The sequence below is a fragment of the Sturnus vulgaris genome, chromosome 6 (genome assembly GCF_052056855.1).
Source record: "Sturnus vulgaris isolate bStuVul1 chromosome 6, bStuVul1.hap1, whole genome shotgun sequence".
Taxonomy (NCBI): domain Eukaryota; kingdom Metazoa; phylum Chordata; class Aves; order Passeriformes; family Sturnidae; genus Sturnus; species Sturnus vulgaris.
The window spans coordinates 20837571-20856665 of record NC_142248.1 but is presented as its reverse complement, the minus strand read 5'-3'; the positions used below and the strand labels follow the sequence as shown (position 1 = coordinate 20856665).

The 19095-nt window shown below is 32.7% G+C and overlaps 1 long non-coding RNA gene across 1 annotated transcript in view; it reads right to left on the bottom strand.

The window, feature by feature from the left end:
- The window catches only part of LOC148223353 (uncharacterized), a 241709-nt gene that overhangs the window by 208575 nt on the left and 14039 nt on the right, over window positions 1-19095 (bottom strand). The window lies entirely within an intron of this gene.

Here is a 19095-nt window from a genome sequence, read left to right as displayed (position 1 = left end):
CTGAAACTCCCTATACATTATGCATACCTGAATAAATCATGCCGCTCTTCTCAGTGACACCTTTTATCTATATTTTATTCATCCTTTATTATTAGCCATAATATTGCTGCCAAGAACATTCTTTTGGAAGGTTAAATCACTGTTTTCATGCCATTGAATTTGCTCACTCAGATGACCTTTGCAAACCCTTGAACTTTTACTGTAATTTCTTCATATGCTGGAGGTTGTGTGTGGGGTGGGGTGAGGGGGAACTTCAAATCTACCTCTGGTTCTCCTCCTTTTCTAGTACTTTTTCTGCCTAGTTTCAGAAGACTTTAAATAAGTAATGAAACTTTTCTATACATATGCAATTCAATGTACATATCTTGTGAATTTGGACATCATCATAGCTTCAGTTATTTAGTTCCATTAAAAAAAATACCTATCTTTAGCAGCAGCAGGAGAAAAAACCTTATAATGGAAATATTTATCTTATTCCCTTATGAGTAAAATAAAAAAAGAATTAAGTTGTACCAAAGAAGCGAAATATGACATTTTCTAGCAAATTTGAATTTTAGGCTAGAGATGGTTATTTTAAAAAAATCTTCAATTTGTGTTGTGTTTTCAGGTTTTCTACAATATTTATCTATAATGTAAATGAAATATAAGAGCTCTTATTTGTAATTCTCTATTTTGTTAATGACTCTAATTCTCTATAAACAGCAGGTAAAAAATTCAAGAAAACCAAATCAAGTTAATATACTGAACTCAATGGCTAATATTGTTTCTGCCAGTGTTACCCAGACAAGCAAAATACAGTAAGAACCATATTGTCAAGAATTCCCAGGTTATTGCCATATGTAGTGCTCTGCGAGGATTTTTTTTCTGGATACAGCACAGAAGTTTTGTTTTATATTACAGTGCTGTCTTTTTTCAAAAGATTTTAAAAATTTTCCTATTGCTTCTTTCCATCACTGGATATTGTCTTATTTCTCATCATCCCTTGAGAAATATTCTTTGATGCCTCCTCCCATTCTAATCTCCCTCTTTCAGTATATTTCTCCTACTACACTGCCCTTGATCAGCAGTTTTGTACTCCCTGCACCTCGGTCCTTATGTCGGGATCTCACAATCCTGGCTGTTGACTAAACACCTACCCACATCCAGCACTGTGACCTACCTTTCTGATCCCTCACAAATATGTAGCTGCCACTTTAAATTAGCATGATCAAAACAGATCTTTTGATTTCTGCACTAAACCTTCCTGCTTACTAAGTTTGCTCAACACCTAGACTACCCTTTACTTGATGTTAAACAGCCTCAAAATTTGCATAAAAATTTGCACATCAATTTTATTCATAGGAAATTCTGTTAAAATTTAAAAGAAAAGGGGCATTGACTCTTAAGTCACAAGTCTACTGTGATATCCACAGAAACATTTCTTTTTCACACTGATTAAATACTGTGAGGTGAGACCTCAATCTTTTTTTGGTAAGCTTTGTTCAATTTCAGAGCTACTTTGCTCTGTCACCCGTCTGCTCGCTGCCTGGCTTTATTTTCAGCCCACCATGTCTCTTTTGGATATCTGGATTTTAAACTCTTTAAGAGACAACGTCTTGCTATTAGTGTAGAGAATAGTTTACTACAACAGGACCATAATTTTTCTATAAGATTCTGAGATAAAAATGTACAAATAATAAAAAGAAAGGATTGTGAGATCTAAGCTCGTTGTCTTGATTTAGAGTTCCACCTGCCATTCTAAACTAGCAACAATTTACAAATTAGCAAATCTTAATATAAAGATAAATGATAGAGTCCTTTGCAGCAACTCCTAGTGGAAGAAACAGAAATCCTACAGACAGTTTTGATTTATGGTAAGCCTTATTTGGAAAATTTCAACAATACTTTTTATACTGACCTTCAGCACAAGGGTCTATTTCATTCCCAAATACTTGTGACATGCTATAAGGTGACCTCCTACTCAGATCTCTGAGAGAAATACAGAAGATGTTAATATTTTTTCTTCCTCTCTGTGTGACAGTGACATTTTATGTTAATTTCATCTGCTCCTTGAGCTCTCAGAGCCAAAACATTCTGTGGGAGGCAGAATGATGTCATTTTAGTCATAGCATAATTTTTCAGCTGCTAGAACAAGACATATTGTGGCATATTCTTCAGTACTTTTAAAAAGTAGTGAAATATAAACTTAAGGTGATATATTTATGCATGAGGGGGTTACACTGCCTTTTTCAGTTTTTAGAGCTAAATAGCAGGTTTAAAGTGACATCATTCCTCCTCCACCAAATATTTTTGCTTTGAAGCCTAGGAAGACAAAATAACCTTGATCAAGCAATATGATTTCCAATTGTTGTAACTACAGGAAGGTTACTTAAAATATTAATTTTGTGCTGCATTTGAGTCAGGTGTTTAACTTAATGTCATCCAGAAGAAACCCTCCACAGAATAAATTGGTAATTTTTTTAGAAATTTGAAAATAAAATGTAAGTAAAATCACTACAATTCTCCTAGGACTAAACAAATTAAAATTAATAATCATCACAGAGGATACAATAAACAACTGATGCATTGCTAGCTCTGTGTTGAAGCCAGGGAAAAGAACAAAACCATGAGGCCTCTCTAGTTCAGATTTCTGACAGAAACACACAAAGCATGTGGTTTCTACTTTGAATTAATCCAGAAAATATTCCAAACAAACAATAGACAAATGAGTGATGATTAGGAAATGCATTTTGAACTTAATTTGCATTGTGAATACAACAGCCTTGTGCAGCAAGGAAAGCATAATCTGTAGTCCTGCCATTTCTCCTCCTCCTTTCAGAGAGTGAACACTCACATTCCTGGAGTACAAAGGGAAAGATAAGAATAGGCAGGTAGACAATAAAAACAAACAATCCCCTTTTTCTGAATTCAAAAATTGTTTTTCTGTTTCAGTTGTAGAGAAGAAACTTTCATGTAAGACTCAGCTTCCTAATGCAAAAAGATCTGTTAGTAGTGGGACAGGGGAATATTTATTGTCTTTACTATGTGTTTGGAAAATGATACACTACCTGCAGATTGACAGAACACATTCTGAGATCCAGGAATCATCAAACTCTTTGAAACATTACTGTTTCTTTGTTTCTAAGGGATATTAAAATAGTCTCTTTTGTTGACTATTATGAGAAAGCCACTGAGTCAGAAGGTTTTCCCTGTAAGTTCTCTCCTTTCCTGTGTACCTGCACTGCATCATCTAAATTTAAAAGACGGAAGTAAAAATAAAAACAAAACCCGCCAACAAACAACCCACAAAACCCCCCCAACTCCTAAAAGGGTGTTAAATTTTGTACATTTAAATGAAGGCTATTTCAAATACCATGTTTTCTATAAAAAGATAATGCTATTTTACTTTGGATGACCACCGAATTTTGATTGTATCCTCTTTTTCTAGTAATATAATTACAATACTAGATATTTTCTATTTGTATAGGGTATTTTTTCAATCAGCAACATATCTGATGTGATAACTCAGAATGATCTCCTATTACTCTTGAATATAGTTAGGGATTAAAAAATGGGGTGCATCTTTTTTTACAGAGGTAGATGCTATGTTTCTATGTACAAGGTTGAATTATATTTCTATGGGGTTTTTTTCCCATCTATTTGAACTAATAATGATTCAGAACCAAATTTTGATTTCCAACTATGGTTCATTTAGAAATGTAAATCTGGATATACATAATGCTTAATTATGATATTTTAAATCCTCCTTAAGTCTATACCTTTCCACAAGAGAGTCCTGTGGAAAGATATTCAAAATTATTAAATTCCAGGCACCTAACTCTTTGTAATTGAAATTTCATGCTGTCAACTCCTAGACATGTTTAAAAAGGAAGGGTCATTCAAAATAACAACAACAAAAATAGTATCCCTAGTTATTAGAAGTATGAATATTTCATAGAATGCATAATTATTACCTGTAGCTTAATTTTTCTCTAATAAAGTGTCACACAGACTATATACTAATGGGTAAACTGTACTCACTAACCTTTAAATACTTACCCTTTTGTACAAAGACTGAGCATTATTAGGTAATGAAAGAGTGTATGAGAAGGTAGTAGATTATTTATGATAGAAACCAAAATGAAACTAATGGGACAAGATTTGAAAGCTGTGATGCATGAAAGGTGCTATAGAGACAGCTTTGGCACCATGACAAATAAAGATAAAGACTCAGTGGGAAGCAACAGTGTGAACATGACTATGAAGAAGAAAGAATAGATTTACTGAATGAATCCTTACCATCTGGTGTTTATTTAATACACAATGGAGGTCAAATGGCTAGTGATCCCTTTTTCTGTAGTCCAGTGACCAAAAGAATGGGAAGAATCAATGAATTTATCAATATGTCTGGAAATGTTTTAACATATGATCTGATTGAGTCAATATTATTGGAGCAACACATTCATTGCTGTTTCAGATATAGTTTGGAAAAGGCTGTGGACAAGAAGTGCATCCATTTTTTTAACTCCTTAAAAAGTTCTATCAAAATGCACATCATTGTGTAAAAGCAGATGCATTTAAAGAAATAGCATTTACCTGGTAACATTCAAGCAGCTTGAAAAAAAGAAAAATTATGACTTGCAAGTCAAAAAAGAAGTTGGTTTGTGCTAAGCTCTGTGAAATATTTTCCTCCTATATTTCATTATTTCCTTTTGTTTCTGCTAGATTTAATACACATCTGGTTTATGTAATTATACTACAGGGGCTTATTAAATTTTAGTGAAATATTAGGCATTTTATGCAAACAGCATACACTAAGAGTAAATCTTAGGTATATTTAACCATATTATTTTACAAAACATTCTGTCTTATTGGAGGTTCTAGCTATTTTATCTTTTCCTTCTTGAAGGAAAAGTATATATTCCATAATATTTACCCATACTATAGTGCAACTACCCTTCATTGACTGGAGTACCCTTAGCTATTTGATTAATACTGAAATAGTAAATTTGGTAAAAGACTTAGTTTAGTTTTACAAAAAATTAAGAATACAAGAGATTTTTTTTTCAATAAGCCATCAAATGTTTAAAAACATTCTTACATCTACCTCCAAAACAGACAATGTTAAAAGTTGATATTTAGGCCTGTATATATTTAAAAAATCCTTCAAAGAATGCCTCAAAAATTTGTAAAGGAACTAACTTGGTGTTTACAAATTTAACCACTGGACACTCCTGGTTCTTGTTTTCATCTCCATCCTCCATTTTTTTTCTGCCCTCTGAGTAATTTTTTATTTTTATTTAACTATTTTCAATGTAGGTATAATAATAAGTATGACATGGAAACATAGTAGGTTCTCTTTTTATTTCAATAAAGCCTGATATTTTTAAATAGAAAAGAATGTACATGCTACTTCAAGAGTGACCTCATATCTCATGAACAAAAATCTCCAATGAATCTTCATTTTAGTTAGGAATTTAATAATCTTGAATTAAAATTAAAATGTAGATTTTGCCATCACTTTTCATTATTGTAGATATATATTGTGGAAAAAAAATTATAGTTAACTATATACACAACCTAAATGATGTTCTACACTTCTATTTCACAAATTAAATTTACATCTCATTTGTGTCATATTTTAACTCAAAAATTTTAAATGCAAGAAAACTAGGAATAGCAAATAGGTCCTGCCCCCTACTGGTGAAAATCCCACGCGAATTAACTGGATTTCTGGCAATGGGCAGCTAGCAGGGTAACCCATACCTCTATTTTAGGGTATTGACAACGTTCTTAAATAGACAGGATTAAAATGCAGATTCAAATATGAATAATTATTCTATTAAAATCTGTAAAGTTTAATGAAGTGAAGCTTAAGAACATCTTAGAAATGAATTTGGAAACATGGAGAAAAGCATGAATGACTACTTGCCAAATGCCTTCCTCATTGCTAATCATCTCTTATCCATCCTCTTCCCCTCTTCTTATGTTAGATTACCATGAGGGAATTAACCTATATTGTGTCTTTAACTGAAAAATGGCTGATACCACTTAACATCTCTAAAAGCTGCCAGTCTGTGCTGAGATCAGCCACACGGATTAATGCTGTATGTTCATCTAGTTTCTCATCTTCAGATGAATACATTTTTTTACCTTAAGCCACCTCTCAATGCTTCTGATGGAAACATTCTCAACTTGAGTATAACTAGGATGCTCCTTGGACCATCAACCAAATCTCTGTCTTTTTCCATTCTTTTTTCTTTTTTACCCTTGCTCTCATTTTATCTAGATAACTTATTTTTCTCAGAAGCCATTTCAAGATAAGATAACTATGACATACACCTTTAATTTTCTTAATTTAATCAATTCTAGGTTCTCTACTAAAGCACTATGCCATGTTTGACTCAGAAAAGTCTTTTCTTTAATCACCAAAAGAAGATATTAGTTTAATAAATTCTCTTCTTGCAAGACCTGGGATATTTGCACCCAAGAAAGTTCAGATAAATTTAATGAATTCTCTTTTTCTTATCCTCCATTCACACTGTACTTTCTGAAACATTCATTGTTCATCAGCACATATAGCTAAGTCTTTGTTACTATGTTGAGGAGGTCACAGTTAAGGATCTGATTTCACAATGCTCCTACATCTTCAAGGGGAGTAGCTTATGGGATGAGGAAAGATAATGAAGCATGAGATATATAATTTTATGTCTTTTTTCCTAGTGAGACCTTTCAGGAGTAATGGTGAAAGGCAGTTCACAAAATGGCATGTGTTCATACTTTATTACTTCAAAGGTAAGGTATGCAAGAATAGAGGATGTGTAGGGTAAAATCAGGCCCAAATTCAGAATCCCTTTCCCTGCTCCTCCTTGGAACATCAGTGACTTATAATATCACTTCTGCTGCAGAGAGGTAGATATCTCTACTTGTTCCTTTGCAGTATTATATGCCAGAAACATATTTCAGCTCAATCAACAAATTTCAGTGTCAGCAGCAGGTGACAGGTTTCTTGTTCTTAAGATTGTCCTAATGACACTTTCTGTTGCTGTTGCTTAGGTTTATGTTTATGCAAGTGCTGTGAATGTGAGGTGTTAATCAGCAGCTCTAATTACTAGGGTGGAATGAACATTCTAGGATTCAGTTCATTTGGTTTTCATAAACAAGGTTTACCTGAGGCTTTGTTCACACAGGAATGAATTCAAAATGATAGAAAGCCTGCCTATAGTGCCTTGAAAACATCTTTAATCTATGTGGTCCCTTGCTGATAATTTTAGGTGAAAACTGGATTTTTTTCATCAGAAGAAAAAGGGAAAATTAGTATTCACTGAGACAGAAAAAGCTTCTTGAAATTAGTTTAATTCCTATCTCATTTGAGTAGCATCTCCTCCACCAATAGTTTAAGGGCCTAGGAAGATTTGGAAAATCTGATAAGCTGATGACTCCACAGCTTTGACCACTCTGCAGTAATGAATAGGGAAAAATGGTCTTGGGAAAAGCTCCCATGGATATGGAGACTGAATAGGTATGAAGAATTGCTGAAAAATAAAATCTGGCACAGCTTTTATAGTCTGTTGTGGATAAATCACCCTATACATTAAAAAATATTACTAATCTGGAATGTACTTATGTGCCTTTCTAAAACAAAATTCAGCATATTATGCATGTGTGCTTTAATGATTATGTAGGAATTCACAAATACATTTATTATGAATGCAGCATCTATATTTTATACATTAAATATAATTTAGATTAGGATTTATTAAATATAATTAAGATTAGGGTTTATTAAATATTTCCACAAGGTCCATATACTTAAAAACATATTATCTCCAGATACGGTGTTTAGTTCCAGAACTATTTCAATTACTTAGTACATGACAAGAAACAAGTGTATAGTGAGTTGGGTGAAAGAGTAAATCCCAAAGATTATAAATATATTATAAACATATTTGGGTGTGTATGATTATTAATGCAATAGCTACATACTGCAAACACATAAGAAGTTTTACATCTCCAGATTGTTGAGAAATAGAAGTACAGGTGTTTTTTTTCTTTATTTCTTCCAAAATATGAAGAAAAGGGTGTGAAGGAAGGGGCTCCCAGGAGCTAGGAAAACTAACCATATTGTCCACATGCATCCCCGCAATACATTAAGTGCCATAAATGACTATATTTGCAATATACTCGGTTCTCATCATCCCACTTTCTATGATTTTAAGTCTGAAGTATGAGCTGACTAGACCTATATACTAGGAGACCTACAGGAGAATGATACTTTCCTTTTGTTGCAAGATTTGTCATTGGTCACTTCCTTACTTCCCATTTTAATTTTTCAAATACATTCTCAGAATCTGACTATGCAGAACCCTAAATCTCTTTAAATCATTACCACCAGTTACATATCTGCTTATTCTACCAATCAGCATTATATAAAAAGTGGGTATCTTATCCATATAAAAATGAGTATGAATAATATTTTGAGCCATTATATCCAAGCTGTTTATTACTATTTTTTCTTCCTTAGTGCTGAAGATGATAGAGAATACTTTCCTCTTACTATAGGTCTATATACTATATGGGTCTATATGCTTCTACTTTGGCTCATGTGTTAAAAGGTTGATTTAATCAGCTAAATCTGTAATCAGATTTATCCTTTATACAAATTATTCAGATGATGTGGCATTTTGTCTATAGGGCAACTTAAATTGTATTCACACGATTGAATTCCAGGGCAAAACTCCATTCCCTTGATCTCCTGTCTGACCGTGCCATGGGGTTTATAAAGCACTATCCTGCAGAGTTTCAGTTTAACACCACTGCCCATTCCACAGCCCACCACAATCCATTCTTTGAATATTGTCTTCAGATACATGTTACACTTTGGCCTACCAAGAATACTTGGAAAGGATCCTTTCCATAATTGCAGCTCAAGGTCTCTTTCCAAACCTTCACAGAACAGGAGCTGTGAATCTTCCCAACAGACAGAACAAACAGAAATATTTCACTCTTTTTCCTACTCTAGTTTTAAAGTATCCAAAAACATTAACAATTTTTTTTTACCTAAAACATTAATAAGATTTTTTTTACCTGACAAAATTAGCATAACCTTCACTTACTTCAGTTCAGAGTAGTAGAATTCTTATAATTGCATAACTGTTTAAATAATCTACTTCCTCACCTGCTGATGGTATTGAATGAGCTTATTTATGTTATCAGAATAAAGATAAATGAGAATAGACCATGAATCACAAGTCCTTACTAGCACCACACCACAAAAATATCTTCCTTTAGTTCTTCCCTTTCCACTGTTACAACTCTAAATGCCATTCATTATTCTCTCACTACCTTGCACTTTCTACTTAAGGATTTTACGCATTTTGTATTCATTACATTAATCTAATGAAACTTCAATGAATATTTATTATTGTTGACCTTATTTTAATTATTTTTCTATTAAACAGAAGCAATAAAAGAAAATATAGCAAATTATTTGTCATAGTTGTGAAAGAAGACAAATTCAGGTATCTTCTCAGAGAACCAGCCACTGTCTTCTGCTAGGAATTACCTTTCTCAAGAGACCTTTCCTCTAAATGTCTTCATGCAAAGATTACTCCCTTTCTTTGTAGGTGAAATCAATTCTTTCACATAATGTAACGACTGAATGTCCAGAGAAGTTCTTTTCTATTTCTGTTTTCATGCTATAATATTCTGCCATTTATAAATGCCTTTATATTAATTCAAGATGAAATTACACATTAGAGCTGCCAAAAGAGAAAAACTCGCCTTTACCTCTGCTTCATTCTTCTTCATTTTCCTGGATCTTAAGTTTTACAAGCTCTGCTTTGAGTTGATTCAACTCACCAGCCTGGCAGAAAACTAACCCAACAAAACAAGTATAAAAGTTTTCTGCCAGACTGGGGAGTAGATTTGGCTCAGTGCAAGGTTCATAAGTGTCAGAGCTGATGAAAAAGGGATACTGAGTGGTGCTGGTGGGAAGTTTTTTGCATGTGTGCATCTCTTACAACAACACAGTTTTAATGTACTAATTTACTCTCTCCCTGAGGTAAACAGTAGTACTTTCCAGCTGAACAAATACCTTCAACATTTGTTTTTATGTAGTTTAAATAAAATAAATTGCAGTTGTTAAGAGAACTCGAAGTGTAACATATACTTTTATTTAGACAATCACTGTTTATTTCCAGCCAAAAGGCAAATGAAATTCTCTAATATTAAGTTTAGGATTTTGCAGTGAAGCCTTAGAACATTCATTATATCAAGCTATTTCACTAAGAACACGTCCTGCACCTGAGATAATTTATTTTGAAGAGGTCTGAAGTGACTTAGAACAGAAATCTCACTGAAAATTAAAAGCTACATGTCTGTTCAAAACAAACAAAAACTATATTTAAGAACTTACTTCCAAGAACATAACGTGTCTAACTATGTAGCTAGATGGCCACTCAGCTGTTCTAAAGAGCAAGGTGGATGATATTCTGTTATCAAGTCAAATACCAAGCAGGCAAAGATAATGCCTAATTTTAAAATTCCTTCATTAGCATTAGTAAAGGATTAAAAAAAGGATGAAAAAAAATACGAAACATTTCTATAGGCATCACAAAAGTATTTCCTAATATTTCCCTTTTCCCAGAGTTTTGGGTCTCAGACTTGTCAGAAACTAAGTTTCTGTGGGTTAACCAGTTAATGCACATCAATTGATACATGTAAGAAAACACCATCTGTGCAATCTTATTCATGTCAGTTGTGAGGTAATTCAACTTAAAATTCTTTCACTGAATAGACACATCAACAGGCACTATAATCATAGCTGGAATGCACAGTCACTTACCAAACAGAAAATTCACTGTGACTGAGCCCTTAAGGATTTTCAGACTTTTATTAAATATCAGATATTGCATTGTGATGTAAATATTATGTTCTTAGTTTCTATACAGCATAATATGTAGATAAATTCCAGGCTAAATGCCCAGCTAGCCAGTTAGACAAAATATGATATTAGAGACTGCAACTCCACAATCACCAGACCAATTATTATTAATGTAATTCTTGAATCTGATACAATTTATTTTACTTTTATTTTTTCTCTAAACTGTATTAGTACAGTATTAGTCACTGCAGCTAACAGAAAATGAACAAAACTATATTAGTAGAACAGTATGTCTAGTTTCTGGTTGTAAGAGATCTTCAAGTTACACTAGCAGCTCCAGGGAGTAATAGGATAATTGACAAAAGACAAGACATTGGGGGAGACCTCTGACTTTTACTTAAATGACAAAGGTATCTTTATTTGATATTTATTAGAAGCAATTCAGATGTTCCTAGGTAAATTTAGAAGCACACACACACACACATATATATAAACACACACAACACATCTGAAAGGTCTTCACAAAATGCAATTCTGCATTCTCCTGTATAAGCAGCTTCATTAACATAAGGACTGTTCTATAAAAATGCATCATTCAAAATAATTAAATTGCATTCAAACAGACCAAATAACCAATCTAAAGTGATTGATATATATGGACAAAAAAGATGAAGAGAAAACATTTTCATATTTTTAATTAGACCTTTTGCTCTGTTAATACAGTGCAATAAACTTTGCTGAAAAAGTTCGGAAGAATTATTCAAACCTGAGCTGCAAGACTAAAAGATCCGATACACCTTTGAAAAGAGAGTGGAGTAGAGCTATTCCTAGAGCTGATAGAACAGTGTAGTTTTCAGGAGAGCACCTCAGAAATCCCTTCTTGCCTCTCCCTGGAAAGTGATAAATAATTTTAAAGAATATACAGTCTGTATTTCCTCTTTGCACTCTCTTTTTTCCTTTCCTACTTACACATAGTCTGCTTTATCTGCAGGATTTTGATGACTTGTCAAAGACACTCAGATGTATTTGGAGAAACATTGCCCCAGCAAAAACCCTCATCAAATAGAGATAACAGATGGAAATGAGACAAACAATTTCCTGATCTAAGAAGGCAAATTTGGGATTTGGTTTACAGTAGAGGGAGATGGGACTTTTGATTAATTCACCCACTGCATTCTTCTGTGAAAGCTTGACATGGGCTCTCCCAAAGTGATTTAATTTTCATTAGCACGGTATTGTTAAATGAAACATGCAGAATATGCTGGCCTCCAAATCATCTGTGTATGAAAACAGCAAGAAACAAGAAATTTCCCAGGAATTAAACTTTCCCTTTTATTATAGCAATTCTGCTCACAGACAAAATTATGTATCTAAATTTTTGTGTGCTATGTTAAAATTTTGTTCTCCAACTAATGGAAATATCTTGGCTGCAGCGTATACTTGCATTGACTTAATTTTTAAAATGTCTTATCTTTTTAAAGGAAAAAATAGAAGCTCTTTGATTTGTAGAAGGTTTGATATCCCTGCCATCTTGTACTGTAACTTTTTTCTTTAGTAGTATCAGAAGAACTTGAAGAGGAAATTATCAAATTGTTTTTATATTTTGTGCCTGATACGATCCGTACCTGGATCTGAGGTTCCGAATTATCACAGCAAAGCTCCACTGCAATTTCTTAACCTTACTGTTTCTGAATTGGTTCTTATGTCTGCACACTAAACCACTTCATCTTATTTTAAGATAACTGAGCTTGCTGATGGAGAATGTGTCTTGGGAGGAAAAATGAAAGGCCATTAGAAAACTCAATGTTTTTGGCTGATTCCATCTGAATTTTTAGGCAAAGCAAAGTCAAAATCCAGGTCTCTGAGCCTGGGTTTGAGAAGCAGGTATGCACAACAGATATTGCAAATTAAATTTACATTTCTGAAAATACAGTGGGTTTAGTAAAAGAGTTAAACCAGAATATATCTCTTTTCCTGTTCACTTTTCAAGTCAAAATGGAGGATTTCTTCAAGACCGGTATTTACCTAAAATATAACAAATGAAAAATAAAAGTGGTTTTAAAGTTGTTAAAAATTATAACATTAATTTTTGAATTGGGAAACCAGTGTTAGAAACAGTGAAATTAATGCATACCAGATAAAAATATTGGCATTTTTCATTATCATTCTTAAAGCCAGAAAACCTTTTCTTTTTGGAATTTCTGAACTGACACAAATGTCTTTAAAAAGGGCAATTAGTGACAAGTGACTATGAAGAACCCTGTGTTGAGAAGCTGAGCCTAAGCCTCTTGAAGATTCTCCATGTAAACAAGTCAGACCACATCACTCATTATCCCTCTTTTGTTTACTGGGAGAAAAGTTCAAACTATTTAATGAGAGGATTACCCATACTTCAACTCCATTGAAAAAGATTAATTGATATTTTCCTGTTAGGGGTTTAACCACTTGGATTTGGCCTCATATCCCCCATTGTTACTGATGCTGTGATCAGCAGAGCAAAGTTGCTTAAAGGTTAGACAAACTTTGCAGCATAAATGACACAAACTAATTTATGTTAAAGTTTGGTGAGCCTCTAAGCCTGAAGAGCTTCTATTAACTCCTCAGGTGTTTAGAAAAAATAGCTGCTAGCAAATAAGATCATTTACGAAGAAGTATCTAATCTTTATACAGAATTTTATAGCATGTTGAAGCATTTGGATTCAGTATAGCAGTTGTGCTACTGTAAGAAAAATATGTAACATTCAGAAAAGTCAGTACTACTAGTTTTATTGACATTTCATTTTAATGTGCTTGTTTTCTAATTACATTTAGGATGTGGGGGGAGCAGGGCCATGAATCTCGAAATATATTTTCTCTTCAAAGCTTTAAAATTTTCCAAAAAACGAGTGTCTTGTGGACATATGGCTGCATATTTGGATAACACCATTTGCATTTTCAAACTTGCAATATTTTTAACCACTCATTTGGCTTTTGCTTTCAGAAAAGCAGACAGTTAGTGCATTCATTTGAAATGATTTAGTCTCTTTAACTCTTTAAAAAGACAAGAAAGGAAAGTATATTCATGAATCATTTAACATATATGTTTGTATTTATGCTTAAAAATGTAAACTGATAACTGATATGGATTTACTGGGTAAAAAAAAATCAAAAATCTTGTAAATATTAGATATTCATAGATATTAAGAGGAAAGTAACACCATAAAACACACATGACTTGAAGAGAAAATGTTAGCATTAGGAAAAAAAATTGAAACAGTTAACCTAAATGGAAGTAGATAGGACACAATTACATGGGTTTTGATCCTGCTAAGAAGTATGCTTCAAATAAAACTGATGGAAATGTCATCCCTCAAAAACCCAACATTCTCCATTTTTCTAGTGCCTAATGAATGTGCAGTATTTACGATTATTTATTCTGCTTTAAAAAAGACTTTGTATTCTGTTAAGTAGTGGAAAAAAGTACAGTATCTACTATAAAAAACCCAAGATGGTTTTAAAAAAACAATCTTCTCCAAAATACAAAATAGAATTATTTTCAAAAGCAACAGATGAAGGAAATGAGAAAATGTCAAAGGTCCTTACAACTAAGATAGAAGAATATATCTTAAAACATGCTGCAAATGAAATGGTAATGGAAAATTAATAATTTTGAGTCACTTTTAAGGCACATAAAAATATATATTAAAAATTTGGGCAATTTTATTTTCTCCAGTTATAAATTATAGTTTTAAAATCCTTGATTTAATGTCCAGATATAATGTCCAGATGTTTGATGAAAAAAATAAAAAACCAACTCATTTGCAAAAGTTGATGTAGACAATTTAAGCTATTTCAGAATATGTATCTTTAATGTACAGATTCTAAACTCTATATATGCTAAAATATGCAATAGTCTGAAATTTGTAATATTGTGCATACATTTGGACATGTTGCAGACATATTTGGACATATTGTGGACATATTTGGAATATTTCAGTTTTTTTCTTAATTGACATACTATATGGATACTTATATTTTCAAGAAACAGCAATCTGCTTCATTTTGAATTATTTTTTTAATGTGTATACCTAATTATTACTTATTTATTAATTTCAGCAGAAGTTTAATTAATTAGCAGCTGATGCAAAGTATGACAAAAGTAAATACAAGCACTTACATTACTTCTGATATTGAACAAGTACAAATTTTATTGACCCTAATCCTGACAAATGTAGTTAACCTTATTGATTAACTCAAGCACTGAAATGGAGTGAAAAATGTTTTACCACAAGACACTATAGTATGACCACTATGTCAGCTATTTCATCCTTCAAGACTTAAATGCACAGCCTACAATGAACATATTGATTTTCCTAAATAGTGCTCCTATAATAAATACTAGATTATCACTGCAAGTCTCTGCAGACATGTTAGGTGATCACAGAATGGAGCTGTAATCAGAGGAAGTTCTGTGAAAGATAATCTTTCTTTATTCTCCTCCTCTAAGAAACTAGGTACAGAGGAAACAAGGGACAGCAGAAATCACTGCAGTTGTTCCTATAAAATCTGCTCCTAGATTATTAAATATGTCATCTTAACACTTAAGCTTTCGTCCTTCCAAAGGCAAAAGTTTTCAGAAACATGTATAATTGTCCTTAATATAATTCCTACGTTTCTAAACCTACTCTGAGTTAAATCATTTAAGATTTAGCTGAAAAACACTTATAAAGAGAAAACATCTTGCATAAACTGACTCTAATAAACCTTCCTTTCATTTAAAATAAATAGAATCAAAACATATAATTTTTTTAAAAATCCAGTGGTTTGTTGGTTACATTAGAGATAATATTTTTGTTATCTTGACACAGGATTATTTTTAGAACATAATTTTCTTTTTTTAAAATGCTATGATTAATAATTAGGTCTGTTAAAAAAAAAAAAAAGAAAAAAGTGAACACAAAGAATTATAGACCATGACATTTTTCTAGCCTGAATTGTAAGTCCTTTTTCATTTTTTTTAAATTTCAAATGTACCTTTATTTGCTATGAAAGACAAGACAAAACCAGAAGGAACACAAGTCTTTAACAAAACAGAAGACAGATGTCCAGAAATTATCAATTGCTAAAGCACACAGATTGTGATTAAATTTTAATGTGGCTTTTAACTTAAGTAAAGATTTTGCTTATTGAAGAGAAAGAATCCCAGAGAAAATATTGTTATTGATTTCATCATTTTAGATGTAACTGATCCCTTAAGTAATTTTTCTTGGTTTCAGTGTCAGTTTTTAAGTGTCTTCTTAGACTTAGGAAATCATTAGAGGGCATGTTCATTTAAAATTCTAAGTCTAATGCAGAAATTGTTCTCCAGTGGACTCAAAGCCACATCTGTTGAAAACAAAACAAAGCATTAAATGTGCTGAGTAAAATCAAAACATAACAGTAGAATGGTAAGAGAGCATTAAATCAAGCAAATTAAATGGCATGAAAAAGTTTTTGATTGATTTAGAAAATGACTGTATGCTTTTAAAAAATATATTGATTATCTTTATTGCTTTGAGAAAGAAAGCATAATGTGTACTACGACAATATGACAGTCTCACATATGGTGAAATACATGAATTGTTCACAGGGCTTATTAGTAGAACTGTATCAGGACAGAGGTTGCCCATTTCATATAAGCAAGATACAGTGGCTTGGTTTGTTGATTATTTTTTTTAAACAAACAGAAAGTGAATTATGATGTTGCCACACTGATAAAGAAGCTGTCCTTATTGTTCTGTCAATAAAATTAATTGCTAATATTGAGGAGCCATAATAGCCACTATCATGTTCTGATGTTTCATAAATATTTAACTGTGTAAGACTCTTGAGGTCAAAAGGGCTAGTTCCGTTTAGTTTTCTGAATAGTCATGCAAATTTGACTACTTAGAAAGTGAAATTAATAATAATGAAAGAGCTTTATATATAGTGTTCTTTGATACAGACATGCTGTCTCTATTTACTCCATAAATTTAAAGTAGCGTTTTTGAACATAACCCTTGATGATTTTTCATAGAGAGTTCTGTTAGAGTATAATATCTGCTTCTTTAAGCTTAACTTAATGTCTTGCAAAAGAGAAAAGAAGCCATGAAGCTAAAATATTTTATAACATCTAAAACAATTCTCAACATATTTCTTGGCAAGTTCTGTATGTAAACCCCATATGAAGAGAAATTACCCTCTAGTCCTCTTTTCAGAATAATGAATAGATCCTTACTTCATATAAAGTTCTAGATTTTGAGAAGTGGACAGATAAATATTGGTCCAATTAGAACATTATTAATGTTTAATTATTAATACCAGCCTTTTGTGATCCCGCAGCTCTCCGGCCCTCCTGTCCTCCCTCCACTGATTACTCTTTGTGTAAAATCCACCTTGTCACACTTTTTCCTCTACATTTGATTAGATCTGTGAAACTAGAATTGTGCACAAAACAGGTGTTGACTAGTGTGAGTTTCACTGAAAAGTCAAATATATCAAACGCATCCCATTGACAAAAGTCACAGAATATTTTTTAACATTCTTTTTTGCTTACACATGTTCTTTGTTATCATTGTTTGCATTATGTAAAGGGTCCCTGAATGTAACTTGCTCCTGCTTATTTCTTCAAAACTCATGACAAATCAAAATTATGATTTGTAAAATATAATATGCCCAAAAAATTATAATAATGATAACAAAGAATAATCATGTCACCTTAGATTGAAAGCTTTCACCATACAGAAGGGAAAGTGGATGCCTTAACGGGTCAAATGAGAGAATGAGAGGAGTTCAATCTTTTCCACTACACACCTTCTCTATGATCTGCTCCTGTGGGAAAGAACTAGCAACCCATGTAATTTTCTTCCAGTTCTATACATCAACTTCATGAACTAGTATATACATTTCAGCTCTGAATATGAAATGAGAAAAATATGAACTAAAACCCAAAGAGGAGCAACCATGATTAACACAAAACCCATTTAGATTAAAGGATCTGTGAGAAACACTGCCTGAACACAAAAAACAATATAAAGCCATTTATCATATGCTGTATTTAGAACAACTTAACTGTTTTATTTTTCCATTACAGAAGAACATCATGGGCTTTGGTGTGGTACGTGTTGGTTAGTACTATGCCTCTAATGACAACTGCAGTCATTTAATACATGCAGCAACCATGCAGCAATGCATGAGGAGCATTTTAGACTCTGATAACACTCAAGCTCCGAATGGCAAGAGTGGTTTGGTTTAGGCGAAGAGTTCAAAAAACACATGAAAGCAAAGTCAAACCATCTAACTCAACAAGGCAAGACGTCTGATATGTGCCTTAAAAAAAAAAGCCTCTAGTGGCATTTTTTTTGTGTAAATTAAACATCTCTGATGTGACTATATTACAAAATAAAACATCATGAATAACTCTTGCATCTCTGGAGCTCCCTCTCCTGTTTACGGTCAGTAGCCAGCATTCTTTGGTTCCCATTCAGGTAACCCAGACACTTATGGGTCTAAATCTAGTTAGGCTGTGTGATCTGAGTGTCGCAGATTATAGAATTTTTTTCCAACAGTGTCCCTACTGGAATTCAATGACAAAAGTTTGCGTGTCAATATCTACTGACATTTGTATAGAAAGCGGTGAATAAGATGCATTGCATCATAGAACCACCTTGAAAAATTATTGAGGAAACTTCCAAAAATACATTTATTAAGTGCATGAAAATGCCCATAACAGAATAGAGAAACTGATCTTAGGCAGACACAGTAGTTGAGGTTTTTAAAAATATTAATGTTTTCTTCAGAAAATTTAGCTAGACGTTGTTTACTACTAAACAGTTGGCCTAAATGTATCTGTTGTTCCATTATTGATGAGAAATATAAGACCTATCTTCAGAGCTGCTTGAAATTTTTCCTTATGTGGTTACTTTTAGTTAATTGTAAGTTTGCCAGACTAACTGTTTCAGGCTTTAATTTTTCATGCTGAATGTCTAATTTAGGCTGATAATTCTGAAAAAAAAATTAAACTAGAACCGTTTTAGCCATCTCCAAGAGCAAGGATATTGAAAATACATCAATTTCTTGTGATTTTAATTAATTTACTACATGCTGTTCTAAATGTCATATACTAGATTCACACTGCTCTTCTGCACTAAGACAGAAAAAAATTGTGATCCCCAACTCAAGAAGCTTATTTTCTAACAGTCAAGTGAGCAACAACCCAGGTTTAAAAACCAACA